This window comes from Podarcis liolepis (genome assembly GCF_965112155.1).
Source record: "Podarcis liolepis genome assembly, chromosome: 9".
Lineage (NCBI taxonomy): Eukaryota > Metazoa > Chordata > Lepidosauria > Squamata > Lacertidae > Podarcis > Podarcis liolepis.
The window spans coordinates 60608751-60634183 of NC_139564.1; the positions used below are offsets into that span (position 1 = coordinate 60608751).

The following is a 25433-nucleotide window of genomic DNA, read 5'->3' on the forward strand; positions in this document are numbered from 1 at the left end:
GTGCTCCAATCAATAAAAATACAGTGGTACCTCGGTTTTCGAATGTAATCCATTCCGAAATACCATTCGTGTTCTGAAATGTTCAAAAACCAAAAACTCAACAGCTGATGGCTAGGCCTCAGGACATTGCACTCAGCGGAAGCCATGTAGCGTGTTCAACTTCTGAGGCATGTTCGAAAACTGAAATATTTACTTCCGGGATTACGGTGTTCGAAAACCGAAATGTTCGTCAACAGAGATGTTCGAAAACCGAGATATCACTGTAATAATAATAATATTTATAAGCCACCCATCTGATTGGGTTGCCCCAAGCTATGCTGGGAAGCTTCCAACATATATAAAAATGAAATAAAACATTTTAAAACTTCACTACATAGGGCTGGTACAAGGGTCAGGCAATTCCATACCCTCCAAAAGTTCTTTGATGAAAAGGGAGATGTCCTAAGGAGAAGCAGGAAATTCTTGGATCAAATCAGAAATGGGAACAGCTTCTGTAAATCCAGGACTGTCCCTGGAAAATCGGGAGGCTCCTTCCTCTGTTAATCTCTCCTTATTTAATGACAGGTAAAGGCAAGTTGTTGGCTCAGTGGATCCTTGGCCGTAAATCAAAATTGGCGTCATGTTTAGAATGTTAAGACAGCAACAGAAAAAACTGCCTTCTGCTAGGGTGGGCCATTGTCCTACTCCTTCTTCTTTGGTGATCACTCGTAGCCAAATAAGATTGTCTTCCATAAGCACAGTTTTAAAAGTGAGTCCGTAAGTGACTGTGGAGACCAATTGTGGATGCACATGTCCTTCCACAGTGGGGACATAGGCTTCCAGGCGGGAGCTGATCCTGGTGAGGGTTTGCCAAACATGCTTTCCTCTTAGCTTGTTTCTCCCTTTTGTCCTGAGTTCGAGTGTCTTCAAAGCCCATGACACCTTTGGTAAAAGGTGTTCTCCAATTAGAGCACTCGCAGGCCGGTGTTTTCCAGTTGTTGGTGTTTATACTACTTTTTTTTTAGTTTTTCCTTGAGAGAGTCTTTAAACCTCTTTTGTTGATCACCAGCATTATGCTTTCTATTTTTAAGTTGGGAATAGGGTGGTTGCTTTGGAAGACGATCATCAGGCGTCTGAACAGCATGACCAGTCCAACAAATTTGATGTTGAAGAATTATTGCTTTGACACTGGTGATATTTGCTTCTTCCAGTACACTGGCATTAGTTCGCCAAGTGTCTTCCCAAGTGATGTATAAAATTTTTCGGAGACACTGCTGATGTAATCTTTCGTGGAGTTGGAGATGGTGTTTATAAGTGGTCCATGTTTCAGAAGCGTACAGCAAGGTTGGTAGTGCGATAGCTTTGTGAACAAGCATTTTGGTTTCCCTGCGAATGTCCGGGTCCTCAAACACTCTGCGCTTCAATCGAGAGAAAACTGCACTCACAGAGCTCAGGCGATGCTGGATTTCAGCTCAGTGCTGTCTGCACTGACTGCCTGGCAGCATCTGTCCAGGATTTCAGACCAGGTTCTCGTCCAGCCTGCCTGGAGATGCTGCAGGTTGAACCTGAGACCTTCTGCATAGAAAAAAGATGCTCTAGCCACCAAGCTAAGGCTAAAGAGTCTGTTTCCTTACAGCTTCTTATTTTTACAATTTGCAGCTCGCAAGGAGAATAATTGGGCAAGTTTTATAGGTCTTGTAATGTTTTTGTTTTATTGCATTGCATTAGAGCAACATCATAATTAGAGGCTTGTTATTGGTGTTACCAAGGTACTCTTGAATAGCTCTGCCTAATATAAGAACCGGTTTATCTCTGACATTTCTAAACTGCTCACCTGGAGCTGACATGATTACAGAGACATGCCCTCTAACTGTACCTAGAGGTTACAGTTTCATATGGGTGGGGTAGAAAATGATGCCAAAGATAGTATTAAAACTTTGAGGACGGTCACATTCTTACAGTTTTCAAGGCGAGGCGAGGCTGCTTTACCTGTAAATATGAGGTGGCTGAGCAACCCCCTCTCTTTTATCTATTTTTTTTACTTCCTTCTTTTAGCAAACAGTTTCCCGGAACATTCTGTCCAAGCAACTGGGCTGTTGTGAGCAGCCAAAGCAGGGCATGAAATGGCAGCCATGCATTTGCGCTGGCAGCCTGGAAGCGCTGTTCCAGCTATGTGATTGCACTCCGAACTTAAGCCTTCATGTTGTGCATTTTTTTTATGTTGCAAACTGCTGCAGGTTACGATTTTGGATTGAAGTCTCCTTTTATTCCCTGTCATCCATTGTAAAGGCCTTTGGCGATACACAGAAAAAATTGATTTGGGAAATGCCCATCTCCTTATAGGGAAGCCACAGAGAGTTGTGCTTGCCCCAAGGGCAAGGCCTGTGCCCTGTCTCATCCAAACAGGGTGACTTTTAGAAAAGCAACAGCAGAGGGCTTGGGAATCTTGGACTGGTCATGTTGTTTGGATGCCTGAGTATCGTCTTCCAAAGCAACTACTCTATTCAAAACTTAAAAATGGAAATCATAATGCTGGTGGTCAACAAAAGAGGTTTAAGGACTCTCTCAAGGCAAATCTTTAAAAATGTAACATAAGCATCGACAACTGGGAAACACTTGCCTGCGAGCGCTCCATTTGGAGAACAGCCTTTACCAAAGGTGTCATGGGCTTTGAACACGCTAGAACTGAGGACAAAAGGGAGAAACGTGCTAAGAGGAAGACACGCTTGGCAAACCCTCACCGTAATCAACTCCTGCCCGGAAACCTATGTCCCCACTGTGGAAGAACGTGTGGATCCAGAATTGGCCCCCACAGTCACGTACAGACTCACTCTTAAGACCGTGTTAATGGAAGACAATCTTACTCGGCTACGAGGGATCGCCAAAGAAGAAGACCTGCAGCCAATATCAAGGCATACCTCATAGCATTTGAATGAACAAATGGCTAAGGTGAGGTCAGATGTGATCTATGAGCCTGGAAGAAGCCCAGTGTAAAAATCGGGAGGACCCAGAGCTGTAGCTAGGGAGTGGGGCTAGCTGGGGTTTCTTTTGCCCCAGGTGAAGTCTCCAGAGGGGCGCCATTGAGGCTCCCAGCCTGCGCAGGTTTGTGCCAAACTGGGTCTTTGACCCAGGTGAAATAAAGCCTCATTTTGCCCTGAGGAGGACCTATGCCTTGGATTCATGTTTTTGTGGCACCGTCTTCCTTCTCCACCCAAACGCTTTCTCAGAATCCCACGTGTGTTCCTCAAACTAGGACCCCTAGGCTGCCACCTAAGTCTACAATTTCCTGCTCAAATGCTTCCATTGTACTGGGTCTCAGTTTCACTTCCCTAATGGAAGATATTACTCATCAGGAGCTGCCAAACACAGAGGAGCACGAAATGCCCATTTCCCCCTCTGAACTGGCAAGACTTCTGAATGTGCTTCTCTGTGGATTTCATTAGCAGGCTGCTGCACACCTGAAAAAGAATGCACTCAGAAGCCACCTCCTCCATAGAAGTCAATGGGTATTTCTGGTGCACAAAGATCTTCTGCATCAGTCTGAAAATGATTGCGGGAGAGACGGAGGGGTTTCCATTAGAAAAAAAGTATGAACATTGCTAAAGTGTAACCAGGCTGATTGCAGAATGGTTATTCCTAAATCTCAAACTGAAATGAAAACATGTTCAAAATACAATGGAGGAAATATGACTTTATATTAATTTGTACTCAAATCTGCCATCAGTTCAGAGAAACTAGATGTTAGGGGAAATCCTTGATGTCCTAGCCCAAACAATCGTTAATAGTTATTATTGCTAGTTGGTATTCCAACAATTTGTTATTAATCAATAAGTGGTTTCTTCAGTTTTGTACAGGAATCTTGGTTTCACTTTGGCTACCTTTGTCTTCACTGAAAATATATCAAATCCAAAGCGTTTCAACGCTATTCCAAATCAAAAAATAGAAAAGAGTAAGGAAGGCAAGGGTTGCTTCAGACCTCTTCATTGTTGCACAAATGTGCCCTTGCTGAAAACTTAATTCTCTGATTTCTCGTCTTTCACAGAGAGAAATGTTGTAATCTGCAAACTACCAGGGGCTTATCTGCATTACAGACTTAAACTGGTTCAACAGCTATGCCTTCTCCTCAAGGAGCCGTAGCTCTGGACAAGAGTCTGAAGATCTCTTGAACCCCTCACACAAACTACAGTTCCCAGGATTCTTGCGGGGGGGGGGATCCATGACAATTATCCAGGCATATGTGTATGCAAAAGACTCTCCTCCCTGTAAGAGAGGGGAGTGGTTGTGGCCGGGAGCCGGACTCCGCCTCAAGCAGGGGGCGTTTGCCCCCTGCCTTCCACTCACCTGGCTGGCGCCCACGTCCACGGCTATGCACCCAACCAGGTGCTATAGAAAACTATAGAAATTTTGAGCATAGCACACAGGCCCCTGCGCTCATACGAATGATAAAGCAATTTTATGTAATCTCTGCTCACTCAAAAATTCACTGCGGATTATTCCCAGGTAAATACAAGCTCATGAATTTGTTGTAGGGATTACTATAGTAATATATGTGAAAGTCCTTGAACGCTCCAAAATACCATACAGTACAATCCTATGCCACCTGGGATAGCTCACTCAGCAGAGCACAAGACCGTTATTCTCAGGGTAGTGAGTTCGAGACCCATGTTGGGCAAAAGATTCCTGCCTTGACGGGGGTTGGAATAGATGATCCTTACGATTCTTTCCAACTCTACAATTCTGTGATTCCCCTGTATTCATAAGGAATCTGTACAGCTAACTGCGGAGAATAATAATAATAATAATAATAATAATAATAATAATAATAATAATTGCAACATCATTACTGATGATGATGATGATATTCTTACAATTTCATATTGGGAAAGCAGGCAGAGTGGGGGGAGACTGAGGCTCCAACTCAACGAGCTGCCTCCTCCTAAGGCTGCTTTGAGCCTGTTTCCTCTTTCCCTTACCAGATCATATGGCAAAGTTCTCCTGAAGTTTAAGGGACTTTCAAAAGCAGCTTGCTGTTCCAAGCGGGTAGGCAGAGAGTCTGAGATCCCCATAGGCATGGCCAAACTTGCATGCCATACATCTGGGTCTCCCGGACATGTTCTGGAATCAGCCAGCAAAAGGGCGTCCGGGTGGATTTTCGGCAAAACGTCTGGGAAAACCTCGGACGTATGGCAAGTAGGGTGATTTTTTTTTATTTTAAAATTCCCAAAGTCCCAAAATGATTTTTTGGGGGGAACTGTTCCCTCAAAAAAGCTCAACAACTTTTAGACCAAAAAAAAAGCACAACAATTTTGTCTGGATTTTCCCTTTGGGGAATATGGCAACCCTAGAAGACACTGAAAAGTCGCCCTATTGGTCCCCACTGATAGAACCAACCAATGCTTTTTTTCTGAAGGTACGCAGGGGTACGCATACCCCTAAACAGTTTGTGAATCTTTGTACTTTTGTCCATTTACTGTATTTATTTCCCCCGATTTGAACTATAAAATGGTGATTTTCTTGAGTCAAAATGAGAGTACTGTACCCCTAAACATTCTTTTAGAAAAAAGAACCAGAACCTGTCATTCAAAAGAATGAAGCCGTAGCATTTCTCCCTCCCCCCGGCCCTGACCTCCGTTGCATAATAATGCAAGCAGGAATTACTGCTTTCAGAAATATTTCTGATGGTGGCTGCTTCCTCTTCTGCAGCAGCGTTGGTTTTGAGTCACGGATTCCGTTGAACAAGATGCACGGGGCGGGATGAGATTTTGTGCTTTCCACAAACTCATCAGGTCAGATTCACCTCGAAACAGCGGGGTGGGTGGGTGTGTAATGTCAGATGAATGGAGTATACCTGGATTTCTATAATCCAGTTTTGTTTGGAGCTCTCCAAGCAACTGTCAAGGGAGATCAGAAGGACTTACTTATTGTTTCTCAACTAGTTTCCCTTTTTGTTTCTTTCCCAAAAAACTGGAAGTAGCTTTAGACTGAGGGGTGGGGTGCATTTATTTTTATTTAGCCAGATAAACAGTTGAAAGTGGACAGAAACAATCAAATTGTCACAATCTCTGCCCCAACCTCCAATGGCACCAATGACTTCAGGTGTGCTATAACACCAGGTGAGTACAACAGAATCATCCCCACCCCCCGGGTTGGAATTCATGACATTCTAAGGGTGGGTACTCCAGATTGCATAGGTAAAAATGTGAAGGTAAAGGACCCCTGGACGGTTAAGTCCAGCCAAAGGTGACCATGGGGTTGCAGCGCTCATCTCGTTTTCAGGCTGAGGGAGCCGGTGTTTGTCCACAGACAGCTTTCCGGGTCATGTGGCCAGCATGACTAAACCACTTCTGGTGCAACGGAACACTGTGACAGAAGCCAGGGCGCATGGAAACGCCATTTACCTTCCCGCGCAGCGGTACCTATTTATCTACTTGCACTGGTGTGCTTTCAAACTGCTAGGTTGGCAGGAGCTGGGACAGAGCAATGGGAGCTCACCCTGTCATGGGGATTTGAACCATCAACCTTCTGATCAGCAAACCCAAGAGGCTCAGTGGTTTAGACCACAGTGCCACTCGTGCATAAAGTGAGCTTGTCAACAATCCTGGAAACCAGGGGTGCCAACTTGAATAAAATAAAATATTCAACTCCCCTTAATTATTTTATAGGGGGAGCTGAGGACACCTCAGCCCTTAGGAGTTGGCTCCTAGGCTGGCAGCAGTTCCCACTGAACTATCTGTGGCCATATTTCAAACAGTGAAAATCTAGACGGAAAAGTTGTTGAGCTTGCTTTGATAAAATCGCAATTAAAAAAAATTGCCGTTATGTCCGGATTTTCCTGGACATTTTCCCACACAGACTAGACTATTTAACTACTCTACCTGCTTCACACATCCTGAGTGCAGACATTTAAAAAACATTCATCGCACCCCTCCCCATATATATATATATATATATATATATATATATATATATACATATATATATATACACACATACACACCCACTGGGAACCATAGTTCAGGGGTGCTGAGAATTATAGCTCTGGCCAGGGATCAAATGCAGTTCCCAATATTCTTCTTTGGGTGAGTTTTCAGATGACTCTCCAGTAACAAAAGATCTTCCTGATTGAGATTCTACACATCATTTGCTAACCCTTTCACTGCCTGCTAGAGGAGTAGAATCTCCATCTAGAACAAAGGGGTGGTAGCAGCAGTGCTTTTTTCTGGGGGTATGCAGGGTTACACATAGCCCTAAACATTTGGTGAATCTTTGTACTTTTGTCAATTTACTGTATTTATTTCCCCCGATTTGAATTATAAAATGGCGATTTTCTTGAGACAAAATGAGAGTACCCCTGAACATTTTTTAAAGAAAAAAAGTACTGGGTGGTAGTAATACTGGGATAATCATTTCTTTGCAAAACAAACAAACAAACAAACAAACAAGAATTGGTGGGTGTTATGTGCTAGCAACTCTTTACTGTCTTGTTTAATTTTACCCTTACGTTGAATAACCTATACGCCTTTGCTACGGTCTGAGGTCGAACCTGCATTTGTGATTTCCCAGAATGCGAAAAGTGGTATGAAATTGTCACAATCAGGGTTGCCATATTTCGAAAATCAGGACGCCCTGAAAGTTGTCAAGCTTCTTTTAGGAGACCCCCAAAGTTGTCGAGCTTTTTTAAGGAGCAACGCCTTTTGGAAATCCATCCCCACCCCCGGATGTCAATTCCACCTTTGAAATCCCGATAATGTCCGAGGAAGTCCGGACCTGTGGCAGTCCTAGTAAAGACATCCTTGCCCCCTCTCTGGTGCGTACAGGAAATAAAAAAAAGGCAATGAGAAACAGCGAGGGGAGCAATGACCTCACTGTGTTTTAAGCAGCTAAGGCATACATAGAACAAGATTTTTCACCAATTGCTACACACCGAATTCCCCATGCAGTGGTCAGGGATGATGCGAACTGTGGTCTAAAATATCTGGAGTGCACCAGGTTGGGGAAACCTCTCATGGAAGCAAGGTCATGTGGAAAAGATCCTCAGAATATGCCCTTAGTATTCTGGTGTGTTCTTCTATGGTCCAAGTTTTATTTAATCTATATATCATCTATCTATCTATCTATCTATCTATCTATCTATCTATCTATCTATCTATTATTAAGGGAAACCCCCAGAGTTTTTTTAGACAACCCCCAAAGTCATGGAGCTTTCTTTAGTACAAAGGCTTTCGAGTTACAGAGCTTTTCTTCTTCTGGCCTTTTTGGCACAATTGCCGCTTTCCCAGGACACTTGCCTGATTTTGGGGGAATTGTCCAGGACGCCGTTTTTGGGGATGTGTTCTGGAAAATAGGGATGCCCAGCAGCCCTAGTGCACAGTTATCTACCTTGCTGAAACAGCAAGGACGATAAACTGGCCTTCGGGCAGCTAGCCGAACAGGATAAAATTTCAGTTCAGATTTATGGGAAGTTGTTGTTGGGGGGGTGGAATCTGGTTTGGTGAGTTTGAAGGCTGGGAGTAGACAAGAGACAACCTCGCTACTGTGAAGAAAGGGAACTGTCGGGGCAGAGAAGGCCTGAGACCGACATTTCCCACAGCTTCAGCAAAAGAGGCAGAAGACTTAAGTTCTGGAAGCGGAATAGCTTAACTTTAAGGCTTTATGCCCAGTCAGGAATTTGGTCTAACCGATTAGCGCTCCTTTTCGCCTTTCTGGAATGCGTCTTTCAGGCCCATGAGAAGGGAGGGTATTTTTTTTCCTTTTTGGGTTGGCTCATTACAACTTTTTCGCCTTTCCAGTCTCCAGAAAATTGCCAAAGGACGAGGCGAGTGGTATCTCAACACTTCTCGTCTGAACAGGCCAACACACCTGCAAATGCAAAAAGATGCATTAACTCGCGGTCCAGATTTTCCGGATTCCTGCAAAAGCTGCTAAGCTGACTTTCCATGCAGGTAGGCAGACTTCTTGGTGCCGTTGTGTGGGCTTTGAGGCTCCTGTCTTCTCCTCAAACTACGCTTTCCATTCTTTTATTTTTAAGTTTCCAGTTTTGCATTCTTTTGCATTCTTCTGCAGCTGTTCTTTGAGACTTCCCTGACAGCTCTTTGGACATCTTGCTTAGCTGCATATACCTTAATTCCTTCCCCTTATTTCCCATGTTCCCGCAAGTTTAATATTATCAGCTGCTGGTCACAAGGTATCGTCTACCTGGAATTTGTATCCGAGATCAAATTTCTGCAAGGTATTCCCTCCTCGTCAGCTTGTCAGCTTGATTTCTTATTTTTGATGCCATACTTGCAAGCTCTGCATGTTCCGTTAGTCTGCTTCTTAAGCTATGTTATTGGGATGGTAAACTGCTTTTTCTTTTTTCTTTCTTTGTGTGTGTGTGTGTGTGAGAGAGAGAGAGAGAGAGAGAGAGAGAGAGAGAGAGAGAGAGAGAAAGTTGTGTTCTTTCTTTTGTTTTAAGAGCAGAATTGGCTGACCTGCTCGTCTCAAACTTTAAGAATTCCTAAGTGAATAAACCCACCTTTGTGCCCTCCTCAGGAATAAAGGGTTGCTGTAGCTCAAAAAGTAAAAACCAGGACACCCCCAAAATGGTTGAGGTTTTTATTTTTTGGGAAACCACCAAAATTGTCGAGCTTCTTTTAGACAAACACCAAAGTTGCTGAGATTTATTTTTTTTAACAAAAATGCCCAAAGTCTGGATGAGTAGCAACCCTAAATTAGATCTGAATAACAATGTAGATATAGCATTGTATTATAAGAAGAAAAACACCCCCCAAATTGTTGAGTTGTTTGTTTTTTTTAAGGAAAACTCACAATTTTCTGATTGGCTTGCCTGAGATCCAGGACAAAGCACCACAAATTCCCCCCAGACGTCAATTGCACCTTTGAAATCGCGGTAATGTCCGGGAAAATCCGGACGTATGGCAGCCCAAACAAACAAACAAACAAACAAATCCCTTTAGATCAGTACTAAACCCCGATATTAAATCAACACTGAAAATAAAGTAATGCTTGGCATGTTAACAAGATAATGAATATCCTTTCTCAGGGTTAACAAAAGACTTAGCAGCGTGTTTCATAGAACAAAATAGCCTTGAAGCTTATCTGAGATCCTAAACCCAGCTTGGCTGCGACTATGCCCCATTGAATTCAACAGGACTGCATGTGAGTAAATGTGGTTATTAGTACTGCACTGTGATTTTAAAGGGGGGGGGTGGATTTTTTATTTTTTATTACCAGCGGGCTTGCTCTGACTGATCCATTTGGTTAGAAGTGACTTTGGCTGCAATCCTGCACAGTATTAGACTGTAATATTTCCATATTATGCAAGCTTATTACCAAGTAAATAGTTATAGGATGGTCCTATAAAATCCCAAGGACTCCAGTGTGAGACCAGGGTAGGAACTGGGCTATCCTTATGTAGATGAATTGTATCATTTATTTCCAGTTTCCTGAATTAAAATCCTAACAGGAGGAAGGCAAGGCAATGATAAAATCTCGATAATGAGCATTATTTCATCTCGAAACATGCCCTTAATTCTACCCCATCTGTTAATTGAGGTCATCTAAGTGGTGTTTCTGTACAGAAATGTCGGCTCTAGGAATGTTTTGGATCTCATAGCAGAGTGAGCTTTCCTGCTTTCCCCCCTTTCTTTAAGGTTATCTTGGACAGTTGCACAGCAAGTGCCCTTTTTTTGTTTTAAAGAGAAGGAGACCGGCATTGAGCTTACTTGATTTCAAGGGGAAAAGAAAACTATTTGGTCTGTTGCAACAAATATGTAGCAAGTCGTTCTGCTGTTATGAGTCCTGTGATTTCCCGAGTTTTTGCAACCTTCTTTTCCCTTGGTATGCAAGTGTGGGGTACAGGTGCCAGAATGCAAGGGTGGGAAGATCATGCGCGGTTTAAGCAGAAACTTAAAAACCGAATTCAGCTTACACTGTGGGAGAGGAAAACAAGATAAGAGCAGAAACATGCTGTTTCTTCTACTCCCCCCCCCCTTTCCTGGGAGAGCTTTATGGGCAAAATGAAAATGCTGTCTAATTATAAATGGAGAAGGAAATGTTCCTGTGCGTTTGTAATTCCCCCCACACACTCGTATTTTCCATACAAGTTAACACAGAGGTGGTAGCAGCAGCCCAATCTGCCATCATTGTGTGATTTCAACCCATTGCACTTTTCACTTGTGATGAAAACATTACAAAAGTCATGCATTCGTCTCAATTTGGACAGGGTGCTGTTGACTAAGGCCAATTGGATTCTGGTTAAGTGTGTGCTTGTGAAAGCTTCTGCGTGCAATTGTTTCACCTCCTCAATATGACTTTGGGACTGTCTGTCTTGTGAACCAAAGAGGCTTTGGATTGAGCCCATTTTGTGGAGCGTATGCCTGGCGAATTTCTTAACAAGAAGTTCTGCGTGCGTCTCTGTGACCTTCTGGTGTGAGGCCGGGTCCTTGGAAAGGAGCCCGCTCACCCCAAGAGCAACGTCATGTGTTTGAAAAATGGCATGCAGAATGAGATGCCTTGATTCCTGTGTCCCGTGCAAAAAGGACAGAGTGTCCTTTGGGGTTTTCTAAATTGTGTTTCACAAAGCACTGCTGCAAAAACAGCTACTGCTTCTCCTCCGAAAAGTATTTTTGCTTAAAAACCCATTTTTTTAATGGCGTGACCTCTCCCCCCCCCCCAATACCTAATAGATTAAAAATCTGATGGAAGATACACTCATTTTATGCATCTGGACTTCTTGCATATGTTTTTCCATACTCTGCCAAGTTGTAGAGACAATACCTGTGACCCCCTCTTTCCAGGCAATGATTTCAACAGCAGATTCACCTAAGAGTTTGTTCTGCCATGACCTGAGCAATCGTAGGAAGCCACGTTGTAGTACGAGATTGTTTTATTGGCTTTGGGTTTTCCAGTATCACATGGTCATATCATAGTGCTGCAAACCCATTAATCATTTTCAGCCTGTCATTATAAAAGATGTGGTTTTTATCATACTAAGGCTGAAATCAGTAGGCATTTCAAGTAAGACAAGGTTAGCCTCACATGTTTCTGGGATAAGGCCCCAATGAATATAGTGGAACATCTCGTGAGCATGGGCTCCTTTCCAATATAGTGGAACATCTCGTGAGCATATTAGTGGGTTGCGCCTCCCCCTCTGTGCTGAAAGCTTTCCTCCATTTACAGCATTATCAATATGTGATTTTTATGTAGCAATAAGCCTGGAATCCTAAAGACACATATTAGGGAATAAATCCCCTATGCTCAGTGAGGCTTAAGCACCCTTCATTCAGGCTGTAAGTCTGACAAGTCATTCAGGAGCTCATGAATGGCCTTTCTGACATAATTTATGCTTGTGTTTTATATCATAAGAATCTGTATCTTTCTATTTGGATGCTCGCTTCATATTTTTCCATATAGAACATGGGAAGAGGGACTGTCCTTTTATTTGTTTCCAGTCAAAAGGACTCTCTTAAGAATTTTTCCCCCTTAGACTTTCTCCCCTTCCATAATAACATGGTTCATGGTACACCTAGCTCTTGCCAAGATCAAACACATCTTCTCAGTATCTTTGTCAAGATAAAGTCAGTTTTGTGTAGCTGGAACCTAAAGGGGTTTGGGTGACACAACATCTTCAAACAAGCACAATAGCTTCTTATTAATTGCAAGGACAACAGACATGCTAAGATCTGGAGGTAGTTTTTATAAGAGTACAGTAAGCTCTCTCATTCAGTTTTCTTGATTATCTTAATTGATAGTGCCCTATCATGTTTATTTGTGTAACAATTCTAAGCCGTTTTTCATGCTGATGGATTCCAGGGAGATATACTGCAATCATCATCATCATCATACCATATAATAAATAATCATATCACACATCCTTCATAAAAATAAAACTGAGAAGTAATAAAACTATCAGTAAGGTGGAAGCTTACTGATAGATTGGGTTGGTCAGGGTTGGTTGAAAGACAGATCATTGGCCAATTCTCAGTCAATGATCAAAGATTGCTGGCATTTTTACTAACAATTTGCTAAGCAAGACCTTTCTTATTTTCTTCTGTACGAGGGGAGACCCAGGATTGCTTAATATATGTGAGTTACGCCTTAAAACAATTTAGAGATCCTGTGGGTTTTGTTTTGTTTTTGGTAAAATCAAATCACATTGGTAGATCATGGGATACTAGAAAATAACTAGAGCCTACAAGACTGAAATCACCACACATGTAGTGATTAGCTATTATTCTGCAAGCATTTTATCAGTCTCATTTTGTATTTTAAACAGCTTTATTTGCATGTAATTAGTAATGGACTTGCAACGATCCATGGCTGGTCTATTAAACAGAACTCCTGTTCATCCAGACTTCCAAAGAGCCAAATAATCTGTGTGTCTCCTTCTCCTACCCATCTCCCCTTACTTCAGTCCTGTGGTCGGAAAAGGTTGTACATCTTTCATTTTACCTTTGATCTGGCTGGCTGGGTGGCATGTTCTGCTGGATTTGTCCTGCCTCTGCTGGAGGCAGGAGAAAACCGATAAATTCCTCCCGGCAGCCCTGTTCTCCAGCTACAATGCAACCATCAGATAACAAACCCCTTAAATCTCTCCCCTTTCAGTTGTAATTGCAAGCCGGAGGTAGGCGGGTCTAGATCCTATTTACCAAACCCGACAGCATTCCAGTAGAAGCTCACCTTGCCAAATCGGCTCTGAGTCCTAAGTTATAATGTAAAGAAATAACATTCCTTTAGAAACCGTAGAGGTGCATGGAGCTAAAATGGAATGTTAGTGCTCTTCAACATGCACAAGCAATGCTGCTTTAAGCTTGCTTGTAAAAGGTAAAAAAAGAAGAAGAGTTTGGATTTGATATCCCCCTTTATCACTACCCTAAGGAGTCTCAAAGCGGCTAACAAAGACTCTCCTCCCTGCAAGAGAGGGGAGTGGTTGTGGGCGGGAGCCCGGACTCCGCCCTGGCAGGGGCCTTAGCCCCTGCCCCTCCTTACCTGGCCGGCCAGCGCCCACGCCCACGCCCACCGGGGGCAGCCAACCAGGTGCCTCCGAGGGGCGTGTTCAGCAGCTTAATGCTGCGGCGCCGGCTTCTCCTCCCCCTCAGTCCTCGTCGACCCGCAGCGAGTCAAAAGCCAATACCTTTTCACTGCTGTAATCAATAAAGTTGTGGCCTTTTCTTGCCCATTAACCTTATACCACATGTCCATGTGTATTTATTTCACTTAGCAGGGCCGGGGCCCTCGATCCACAATCTCCTTTTCCCTTCCTCCCCCACAACAAACACTCTGTGAGGCGAGTGGGACTGAGAGACTTCAGAGAAGTGTGACTAGCCCAAGGTCACCCAGCAGCTGCATGTGGAGGAGCGGGGACGTGAACCCGGTTCACCAGATTGTGAGTCCACCGCTCTTAACCACTACACCACACTGGCTAAAGGACTTGGACAGTTAAGTCCAGTCAAAGGTGACTATGGGATTGCAGCGCTCATCTCGCTTTCAGGCCGAGGGAGCCAGTGTTTGTCCACAGACAGCTTTCCGGGTCATGTGGTCAGCATGACTAAACCGCTTCTGGCGCAACAGGACACCATGACGGAAGTCAGCGTGCACGGAAACACCATTTACCTTCCCGCTGCAGTGGTACCTCTTTATTTACTTGCACTGGCATGCTTTCGAACTGCTAAGTTGGCAGGAGCTGGGACAGAGCAATGGGAGCTCACCCCATCGCGGGATTTTTAACCACCAACATTCTGATCAGCAAGCCCAAGAGGCTCAGTGGTTGAGACCACAGCGCCACCTGCTTGCTTGTATTACTTTGAGCCAATAGAGGATCCTGCAAAGCAGTTGGGGAGAGCAGAGTCTGTATAAACCAGGTCTTGTTCCCTTTCACCAGATTTTGTGTAATCTGCGTGAGCGAGACACTTTTGGCACCTTTGTAAAAAGTACGGCAATCTGACACACTGACTACAAAATATAATTTGCAATCTAATTTAAAACAATGATGATAGCACCATGGAGGAAGTGAAAACTAGGAGGGAAACTTCCATTCCCATCAGAGAAGGAGGATTGTGCAAGCAGGGTGAAAGAACGCACTTGGTTTTCAGTTTCGTGGCCTCTAAATGAACTGCCCAGGGTGCATAATGCAAAGAACAAAGCTGGAGGGTGGGGAAATGCAAAGTGAGTCCCGAAGCACATGGAGATGGCACGCCTTCTTTCAGAACAGGTCTTTCTGACTCCTCTAGAGCTCCAAACTGGGTAGGAGACTCCTCCCAGTAGAGGCTAGTTTTTTGGGGCAAGCAGGCCACTGCCCTCCAAGTTCAGTCTATCCTCCTACCAGCTTGTCTTTTTACCTACAACCTGCCAGCTACTCCCTCCTTAGGGTTGCCCTGTAGACTTCTTCTTCTTCTCTGGCGATCCCTCATAGCCGAGTAAGATTGTCTTCCATAAACACGGTCTTAACAGTGAGTCCGTAAGTGACTGTGGAGGCCAATTCTGGATTCAAACGTCCTTCCACAGTGGGGACATAGGTTTCCGGGTGGGAGTTGATCACGGTGAGGGTTTGCCAAAGGTGCCTTCCTCTTAGCTCATTTCTCCCTTTTGTCTTGAGTTTGAGCGTCTTCAAAGTCCATGACACGTTTAGTAAAGGCTGTTCTCTAACTGAAAAGCTCGCATGCCTGTGTTTCCCAGTTGTCGGTGTTCATACTACATTTTTTTAGATTTGCCTTGAGAGAGTCTTTAAACCTCTTTTGTTGACCACCAACATTACGCTTTCCATTTTTAAGTTCGGAATAGAGTAGTTGCTTTGGAAGACGATCAACAGGCATCCGAACAGCATGACCAGTCAGCGAAGTGGATGTTGAAGAATCATTGCTTCGACACTGGTGATCTTTGCTTCTTCCAGTACACTGGCATTAGTTCGCCTGTCTTCCCAAGTGATGTGTAAAAATTTTCAGAGACGCCCGTTGATGGAAGTAGTACTCATCAGGGAAGAAGATGGGGACAAAACTAGAATTAGCTGGCTCCTACCTATCATCAGCTCTTGGGTCCACATACCGATGGGCTCCCTGGCTTCTGTCCCACCAGTGCCAAGCGGCATCAGCCACCACTGCCACCCCACCCATTTCCTTTCAAGTGGACATATCTGAGACTGTCCTCCATCACAAGGGGTTGGACTCTTACGGCCCTCGTGACCCCTTCTGACTGCAGGATTCTACGATTCTGTGATTCCTCCCACTTTGAAACAATCTCCTTCTCCCCTCCCACAGGTCACCGGTCTGTTCTCTGGGTAGAGTAAGTAAGGTCTGAGTTCAGGTTAGCACTCACTTAGAACAGCTTCTAGAGCCTTGCATGGTAGAACCCTTTGCTCCCAGTGAGTATGGAGCACGGAAATAACCCTATCAGCACTTACCTGGAATTAAGACCAGTTGGTCCCATAGGGTTTACTTCTTAGCAGACATGTTTGGGATTGCCCTGTAAAAGGATGCTTACTGTCGTGCAATAAAATATCCCCTTCTCAAAGAACTCTGAACTGGTTGCAAGCCCAATACATACATACATACATACTTACATACATACATACATACTATACCGCCCAATACCCAGGGGTCTCAGGGCGGTTCACAGAATAAAATCAAGATGTAAAACCACAAAATACATAATAAAAATAAAAACAACAACCCAATAGTCACCCCCATAAAAACACATTTTAAAAGGGCATAGGATGTTGATAGGATCAACCAGGTTTGCCTGGTTAAAATGCAGTGTTTTGCACCTAAAGGTGTCTAATGAAGGCACCAGGCAAACTTCCCTGGGGAGAGCGTTCCACAGATGGGGGGGCACTGCAGAGAAGGCCTGTTCTCGTGTTGCTACCCTCCAGACCTCTTGTGGAGGGGGTACATGAAGGAGAGCCAGCACATTGAATTGGGTCAGGAAACTAATTGGTAGCCCATGCAGTTGGACTGGGATCGGTGTAATATGCTCAAACCATCTTGCTCCAGTGAGCAACCTGGCCGCTGAATTCTGCACCAGCTGAAGTTTCCGAACCGTCTTCAGAGGCAGCCCTACATATAACGCATTGCAGTAATCTAACCTTGAGGTTTCTTTTACATGGGTTGCGGAATCTGCATTTAGAGCTGATGTAGTTTGCTTCATAGCAGATGCCCATTTCTTGTGGAAGGGGCTTCTTGCCGGGTAGGGTCAGAGCCACTGTGCTAGCTCCCCAGCAAGTAGGTTGGCATAGCTTCCCAGGAGGGGGCAGATGACGAGGAAGTTGGCGTGGTGCAAACACATTGCAGAGCCAATCTGGTGCTCCCGCTGGCACTTTTTCACCATGCCGACCTCCCTGCTCCCGGTCAGCTGCACTGACTCACCTGTAAGCTAGCGTAGCATGTAAAAAGCCGCTTCTGATTCTTGGGATATATTGAAATCTCTGAAGCACAATGATTTGTGGATTCTGCTCCTTCTCTTGTAGGGTTTGGTGCTTCTTCTACTTAGCTGCAATATTTTTGTACATTCACTATTGTAATTTGGGGACCACTTGCCACTGTAGCTTCTCACTCACAAAACTTGCAGTTGGTTGCCTGTTGACCCATCTACCTGTCTGCCACAATCTGCTTTCATGGTCTACTCTGCTGTGATTGCAAAGGGCTGAGAAATTAAATGGTTCAATACGGGTAATGATATATTTTTAACCGTTATTTTTTATTTTTAAGAGTTATTTTATTTTTAAGAGTTATTTTTCCAAATAATTATGGTTGTAATGGTTGGAGTCAGATGCCAAGGCTTGTCTGCTTCCCTGATTTCCAGTGTGCCTTAAAAGACAGCTGAAATATATTGCATACATTTCTAAGGTATTTCCCCATGTAAACTCCCACCATTATTCTTTGGCAAATAATAGGGGGTTTAAATGCTTTCAAAATGGAGAATAGGTTCTGTTTTCCTCCTGCTTAGTCAATGCAGTCGATGAGCCATTTGAGTCATGCCTGTACACATTTGAATAGTCTCTCCACAAAACCACGTTTTTATTTTTTGTTTTTAATTTCCTTTTGCTCTTAACTTATTTTTGACTTTTTATAATGTTATTGTTTGGTTTTATGTGCTTCTGTTGTTGTAAACCGCTATATTTTAATGATGTTGTTGTTTAGGCGTTTAGTTGTGTCCGACTCTTAGTGACCCTATGGACCAGAGCACGCCAGGCACTCCTATCTTCCACTGCCTCCCGCAGTTTGGTCAAACTCGTGTTCATAGCCATCTCGTCCTCTGTCATCCCCTTCTCCTTGTACCCTCCATCTTTCCCAACATCAGGGTCTTTTCCAGGGAGTCTTCTCTTCTCCTGAGGTGGCCAAAGTATTGGAGCACTCAGGGCTGATTTCCTTCAGAATGGATAGGTTTGATCTTCTTGCAGTCCATGGGACTCTCAAGAGTCTCCTCCAGCACCATAATTCAAAAGCATCATTTATTCGGCGATCAGCCTTCTTTATGGTCCAGCTCTCACTCCCATACACCACTACTGGGAAAACCATAGCTTTAACTATATGGACCTTTGTCGGCAAGGTGATGTCTCTGCTTTTTAAGATGCTGTCTAGGTTTGTCATTGCTTTTCCCCAAAGAAACAGGCGTCTTTTAATTTTGTGACTGCTGTCACCATCTGCAGTGATCATGGAACCCAAGAAAGTAAAATCTCTCACTGCCTCCATTACTTCCCCTTCTATTTGCCAGGAGGTGATGGGACCAGTGGCCATGATCTTTCTTTTTATGATGTTGAGCTTCAGACCATATTTTGTGCTCTCCTCTTTCACCCTCATTAAAAGGTTATTTAATTCCTCCTCACTTTCTGCTATCAAGGTTGTGTCATCTGCATATCTGAGGTTGTTGATATTTCTTCCGGCAATCTTAATTCTGTCTTGGGATTCATCCAGCCCAGCCTTTCGCATTATGAATTCTGCATATAAGTTAAATAAACAGGGAGACAATATACAGCCTTGTTGTACTCATTTCCCAATTTTGAACCAATCAGTTGTTCCGTATTCAGTTCTAACTGTAGCTTATTGTCGCACATAGAGATTTCTCAGGAGACAGATGAGGTGATCAGGCACTCCCATTTCTTTAAGAACTTGCCATAGTTTGCTGTGGTCGACACAGTCAAAGGCTTTTGCGTAGTCAGTGAAGCAGAAGTAGATGTTTTTCTGGAACTCTCTAGCTTTCTCCATAATCCAGCACATGTTTGCAATTTGGTCTCTGGTTCCTCTACCCCTTCGAAATCCAGCTTGCACTTCTGGGAGTTCTCGATCCGCATACTGCTTAAGCCTTCCTTGTAGAATTTTAAGCATAACCTTGCTAGCATGTGAAATGAGTGCAATTGTGCGGTAGTTGGAGCATTCTTTAATGATACTGCAGTATATAAATATTTTTTTCTATAAATTAAAAAAAATGGCTAAAGCTCGGAAGGGCTTTGCTTTCTGCCATTGCAGAGAATCTGAAGTTTTCCTGTACAGTATTACTTAATTTGTATCTAGCTCCAACTTCCATGGGAGAGTGGATAACTTGTTTCCATAAATGTTTTGAAATGCAGCCGTTTCTGAACTTCTCTCTGAAGACTGAACAATTTGACAGAAGCAAAGACAAACCAGCTCAAAGAGCTGAACAGTTAATGCCCTTGTCCCCACTTTTCGCTTTAAGAAATAGAAGCAAAACTTATTTCCCACTTATATACTGGTTCCCATCCAAGAGAAGCATCAGGTCTGCAGCTGCTGAGCTGTACCAATAATGTACCAATAATTCACCCGGGTTGCCCACTGGCCCGAAGATACTCTTTATTGAGCATTCGTCTTGATTGACTTTCAAGGAGATGGTTGGCTATTTAGTTCAGATTTAAATAGTGTGGCATCAAAGCAAATGTTCTCCCACCCTTTCCAGGGCATTTCCCTATCACTCTCCTTATTGCAAAAGGTCCATTGTTTGGGGTTTTTTTGGGTGTGTGTGTGTACATTTATTGCACAAGACGTCTAACCAACTATATCTGTGCAACCTGAATTTGTGACCCCATCCGAAAACTGAGACAGGCCAGAAGTGCCCACTTTGTTCTGCTTTGACCTCACTGCTCCGATGGCAATATAAGAGAGGAAAAATAAACAGAATCGAATAGAGTCGTTGAGCTGGAAGGGACCGCAGGGGTCATCTAGTCCAACCCCCTGCAATGAGGAATCGTTTCCCAAATGCAGGGATCGAACTCACAGCCCTGAGATTAAGAGTCTCATGCTCTACTGACTGAGCTATCCCTGATGGAATGTGGAGGCATAGTTTTGCCTTTGGACTCATTTACAATTTAAGCAACTAAAAATATTCCAACATAATTGCCAACAAACCTAAGGTAAGACTTTATTCTCCATAATGCTTTTGCAGTACAAATCAGAAACCCCCATAGCTAGTCAAGAACTACTTTGAACTGAAGTACAGCATGCTTCTTTTTCCTGAAGGGGACCTCTTGTTTTTGCTATTCTTTGGGGTGCTGGGAGCGAGACGGTGGGCCTATGCTCCAAAGTGGAACAGAAGCAATTTTAAAAATAATAAGCCTAGCGCTTGATTTAGTGACTGCCTTGGCAGGGAAATGATTGTGTCAGAAGAGATAGTACTCAAAGCTGCCCTTACCTCTGTAAGATTTGCATGGTTTCTTGGTACGAATAAGACTAAAAAACAGGGAAGGGGGACTGGAATTAAATTCAGCATAACAACCCCCCACCAGACTAAAAAAATAATTATCCATATACTAAGAATCTTAAAAATATTCACCGAATGGGAAGCATATCATATTCACTGCCTCCTGCAGCAGCAAAATTGCAAGTTTAGACTTTGGAGCCTTAGGAAACTTTGTTTTGCCTCATTAACCGTGCGACTTTGCTCCTACCCTGTAGAGGAACATATGGGTATTTGTCTGGGTCTTAACACTGAGTACACTCACTGCTATTTACACTAGTATTAGAGCTCATGGTGGCTTATGTCAAGGTGCAGAATAATATAGATTTTAAAAGGGCCACGTTGTATTTGGACACAAGAATGGGTGGAGGGAGAAGGCAGGAGAAACCTTCCTGTATACTGAAAATGTTGGTGTTCAAAAAGAAAGAAAGGGAAAGTTTGCCTCCTCCGAAACAGGAGTCAAATCCACAACATACATTGAAAGCACATCCCCTGTGCATTCCTTCTCCTCAAAGAATCAAGGGAACTGTCATTTGTGCTGAGCAGGATCCTAGGATTCTTTGGGGTAAACCATGGACCGCAAAAGTGATATAAATGTGTTTTAAAGCAGGCATCTTCAACCTTCTAAGACCCAGGACCCACTTTTAACCGAAATATACAATTGAGATCCGCTTCTTAACCTTTAACCCTACATTTGCACAGTGGCAGAGTTCCTGCTGTCACCCAGACTGGATCAGGCCGCAACACACTAGTAGCTTCTCCTGAGCCACCAGTTTATTATAAGAAAAGCTGCTCCCTTTCCCTTATGGGGTATTCCGGAGCCCGTACAGAGTCCCTAAGTAGGTTCCGTATCGGCAGGAGAAAGTAATAGAGGCCAACCAGAGTATATTGAGAAGCAAAGCAGCTAGTAAGCCTAATCTTTATCCAAGGAACTGTTGCAACAGGGTCCCCACTCACCACACACAGCAGGGAGGAGAGAACCCTGAACAATGGTGTGCAAGCCCTTTATATAGACTTTTGAAATTGCCCGCCCTGTAGCCCAAGGCTACCCCCGAAAACATCATACATACATCACAGAAGGAGGTGGCCTACAGCAGAAATCCTGTTTGCCAGGATGCCTGATAATGGTCACTGATTGCATTACCTGGGCAGCCTGGCCATTCTTATTACTTAGTTCCTGAGTCCAGGTCACAAGCTCACCCTATTCATACACAAACACGCCCTTAAGACAGGATTTGCAAGCAAAAAGACAATAGGAAGGCTTTCCCCATTTGCCCCACTTGCTGCAGAGGAATATCTGAGGTCATTGGGAGAGTCAAAATGGCTTCAGGATTGCTCTCCCATGCTATTTCAGACACATGGTTCATATATTTAGGTCTGTGTGCATTTATGAGCATTTATTCCATATTTGCAACCTTAAAATTCTTATAACAAGTTGAAGACCAGCGCTTTAAAGGCAGTGTGCATGGAACCTCGATCCATCCATAAGCATTTTGAGGGATGTGAAATGGCATCTGAGAACAGTCCCTGCGTTCAAAAAGAGCTGGGATGTCAAGTTGCGGTGAATGTGAGCATTTACCGCAGCTTCACATGCCAGCTTCATCTCTTAAAATGCTTACAGATGGATCAAGGTAGGTTGGTAGGTCAGCAGGCTGGCTTGCAAGCAAAGGGAGTCAACTCCAGAAATCCTGACCTATGCAAACCAAGTGTTTGAGAAGCAAGCAAACAAAATGTCTTAAAGTGTGTGTGTGTGTGTGTGTGTGTGTGTGTGTGTGTGTTTAGGGGCTTAGAAAATCAGAATGCTTCGTGCCCATACTCCTGGACATGCCGAGAAGGATAAACTGAATTCGAGAGTTACAGGAATGTGGAGGGGAAGGAAAAACACAAGAAACAAAAAATGCTGGAAGCAATGTAGGAACTGCAAGTTTTTAAAAAATAAAAATATGCAAGTTGTGAAAGCTGGGGGTGCTGGTAATTATTGGGCTCAGAGCAGCTGGCATGAAGAGGGGAATTCGCTATTTTCTTCCCTGCTTTGATTGCGAGGAAATCCCACCCGCAAAAGCTGGTTTGTGCATTGGGAAGAAATGCTGCTTTGGTTTGGCACCAAAAGAAGGGCCAAGGCTCAGGGGCAAAACACACCAGGTTCAATATTCTGATCTATATCCCTTTGAAACCCCAACGAGCCGCTGTTAGGGATTGTGGGATATTCACTTAAGTCAGTCAGGGATGTGATTTGGTATAAGGCAGCTTCCTGCACTCCCGAAAGATGGAGGGAAGTGTACTAAAATATTACAGTGGGCATTTGAGGAGATGGAAAATTGCAACAACGTGTTCTCCACCAAGGAACAGTGCAACTCGAGAAAAATAAACACAGTAAGAATGAGTGCTGAAATACAATGGCAGTGCAACCTTGCTTATTTTGAAGCAAGCTCCACGGATAATAAACAACCAGACTTCAGCATCATTAAAATTGCAACCTGACTGTCCAGCGTTTCCATGCCATGCTGAACTGGGTGTGAGAAGATTGTTAATGGCCATTTCTTTTTCTTTTTGGGGGTAAATGCATTTTATTAACTTATTATTATAGCACATACACACATGACACTTAGAAAACAAACCACAAAAGAAAACACAAAACAAATGTTAAACATATATCCATAAATCTGCAAGTATCTGCACATGGACTTATGTTAATGGCTATGCCGCAGACTCGGTCAAAATATATCTCGTTGATGCACAGAATATTTAAAAAAATCAAGCAGAATAAATCAAAGAAAGAGAAATACAAAAAATAAAATAAAAATGGCTCATCAAAGGAGGCTATAAAGCAATAACTTATTTCCATAAGAAGGCTTGCTGAAATAACCAAATCTTAAGTTGGTGCCTGACACTCATTGCAGATCATGCCAATTTGGTTTCACTAAATCAAGAGATTCGGGGCCACCACACTAAATGCACAATTTCTTGTTGAAGATAGTCTTAACAGTGCCAGGCTCCGTCAGACATGCCACAGTGGCGGATCACAAAGACTGGGCAGGGGTGTAAGGAATAAGGTGATCTTTTAAGTAAATGTTAACTCTCTATGCTAACAGTAGGACTATGAAGACAGACCAGTAGCATACAAAGGTGCTTTGTGTTGTCAGTGGCTAATGTCTGACAACACCCGTTTTGCAGAATTCTGTTCAAGGGCAGCCCCACATGGAGTCCATTGCAGCCATCTATTCTCAAGGATACTAGTAGTTGAACCACCCTAGACGAACTGTCATGATCCAAGAACCGTGCAGCTGGCAAATGAGCTGCAACCGTGTTTAGCAAACCGTGTTTCCAAGCATCTTCAGCAATTTTAGCAATTTTTGTGAATGTCTTTAGCAGATAGAATTTATGCTCTGCATCTTACATCCCAGACTCTGCCTATGTATGACTGCTTCTGTCTGTGCTTACGAAGGAAAAATTCAGCAGAACCATTTTACGGCTGTGCTTCCTTTTTTGTCTGAACTGCCTGGCCTTTTAATGAAGGCTTTCTTATAACCGTAAGCAAACCCATTGTCCTTTGCCAATTCTGAGCTGAAGGAGTTAAATGAAAACATGTCTAATCTCTTTATCCTTGTCACACCACTCTGCTATGCAGTAATACACCAAAGAATTTTTCAGAAAGCAAAGGTTGGGGACATGGAATTGCTCTCTCTGTGGCTAAGGGGAGAGAGAAAATATGGAACAAACTCCTGTCTAATTTCAGTGTTACCCAGTGAAGTATTTTAGGCTTACAGGGTTAGGCAGGGAGGGAGGCCAGCCTCTCAAAAACATCAGCAACTGATGGCTGATTCTGTATTGTCCATTTTTAAAAGACAGAACTGCGAGACAGCTTCTTGCAAATCCTTGGCATGGTAGTAAACCTGTGCAAACAACAGCTGAACGGCTGCAAACTTGCAGAAGGAGTTAATTGGGCAGGGCTTTTCAATTTCCTTATGCAATACCTGCAGAGACACAGTGACACGTAGCACAGAGATTTTGCTTTCAATATATGTTTGTTCCTGCTTTCTGCAAATAAATTCTCAGGTGTGTCAATGGCACTTTGCGAATGGATGGCTCTCAAATCCGGCCTGTGTTTTATTCTAGAACAAGGGTGGCTGACAACAATTTCATGTGGGTGGCCCTGCCAAATGATAAGTCAGAGTTTGGTGGTATAAACGCCTTATGATTTCACCTGTGGCAGAGCGCATGTGCGCAAAACCTGTGAAGCTCTTACTGCAAGGTGGAACCTGTTTGTTCTGGAGCATGATCCCTCTGGACCATGATGCGGATGGTGCTGTGGTCTAAACCACAGAGCCTAGGACTTGCCGATCCGATCCGAAGGTCGGCGGTTCGAATCCCTGCGATGGGGTGAGCTCCCGTTGCTCAGTCCCTGCTCCTGCCAACCTAGCAGTTCGAAAGCATGTCAAAGTGCAAGTAGATAAATAGGTACTGCTCCGGCGGGAAGGTAAACGGTGTTTCTGTGAACTGCTCTGGTTCGCCAGAAGCGGCTTAAGTCATGCTGGCCACATAACCCGGAAGCTGTACACCGGCTCCCTCGGCCAATAAAGTGAGATGAGCGCCACAACCCCAGAGTCGGTCACGAGTGGACCTAGTGGTCAGGGGTCCCTTTACCTTTATCACTGCAGTGGCCACAGAAATTGATCACCCCTTGTCCTATAATTCAGTCCACTCTACAGCACCAATACAATGGTACCTTGGGTTAAGTACTTTATTCGTTCCGGAGGTCCGTTCTTAACCTAAAA

General features: G+C 43.7%; 1 protein-coding gene and 1 long non-coding RNA gene across 8 annotated transcripts in view; one reads left to right on the forward strand and one right to left on the reverse strand.

Moving 5' to 3' along the window:
* Positions 1–8464: 8464 nt before the first annotated feature.
* The window catches only part of RBM47 (RNA binding motif protein 47), a 97125-nt gene continuing 80156 nt past the window's right edge, over positions 8465–25433 (forward strand). For 3 of the 7 annotated variants that reach the window (XM_083459980.1, XM_083459991.1, XM_083459981.1), the window contains exons 1-2: positions 8785–8921; positions 10022–10137. The gene's annotated coding sequence lies outside the window, so the exon portion shown is untranslated. Of the gene's footprint in view, positions 8922–10021; positions 10138–25433 lie in introns of all 7 variants that reach the window. The other 4 variants (XM_083459976.1, XM_083459986.1, XM_083459992.1 and 1 more) reach the window with 4 other exon arrangements.
* Positions 8612–20819, reverse strand: LOC310686417. The gene is made up of 2 exons (XR_014515883.1): positions 20755–20819; positions 8612–8838 (listed from the first exon to the last, which is right to left on the reverse strand). It is a non-coding gene; the product is annotated as an uncharacterized lncRNA (long non-coding RNA).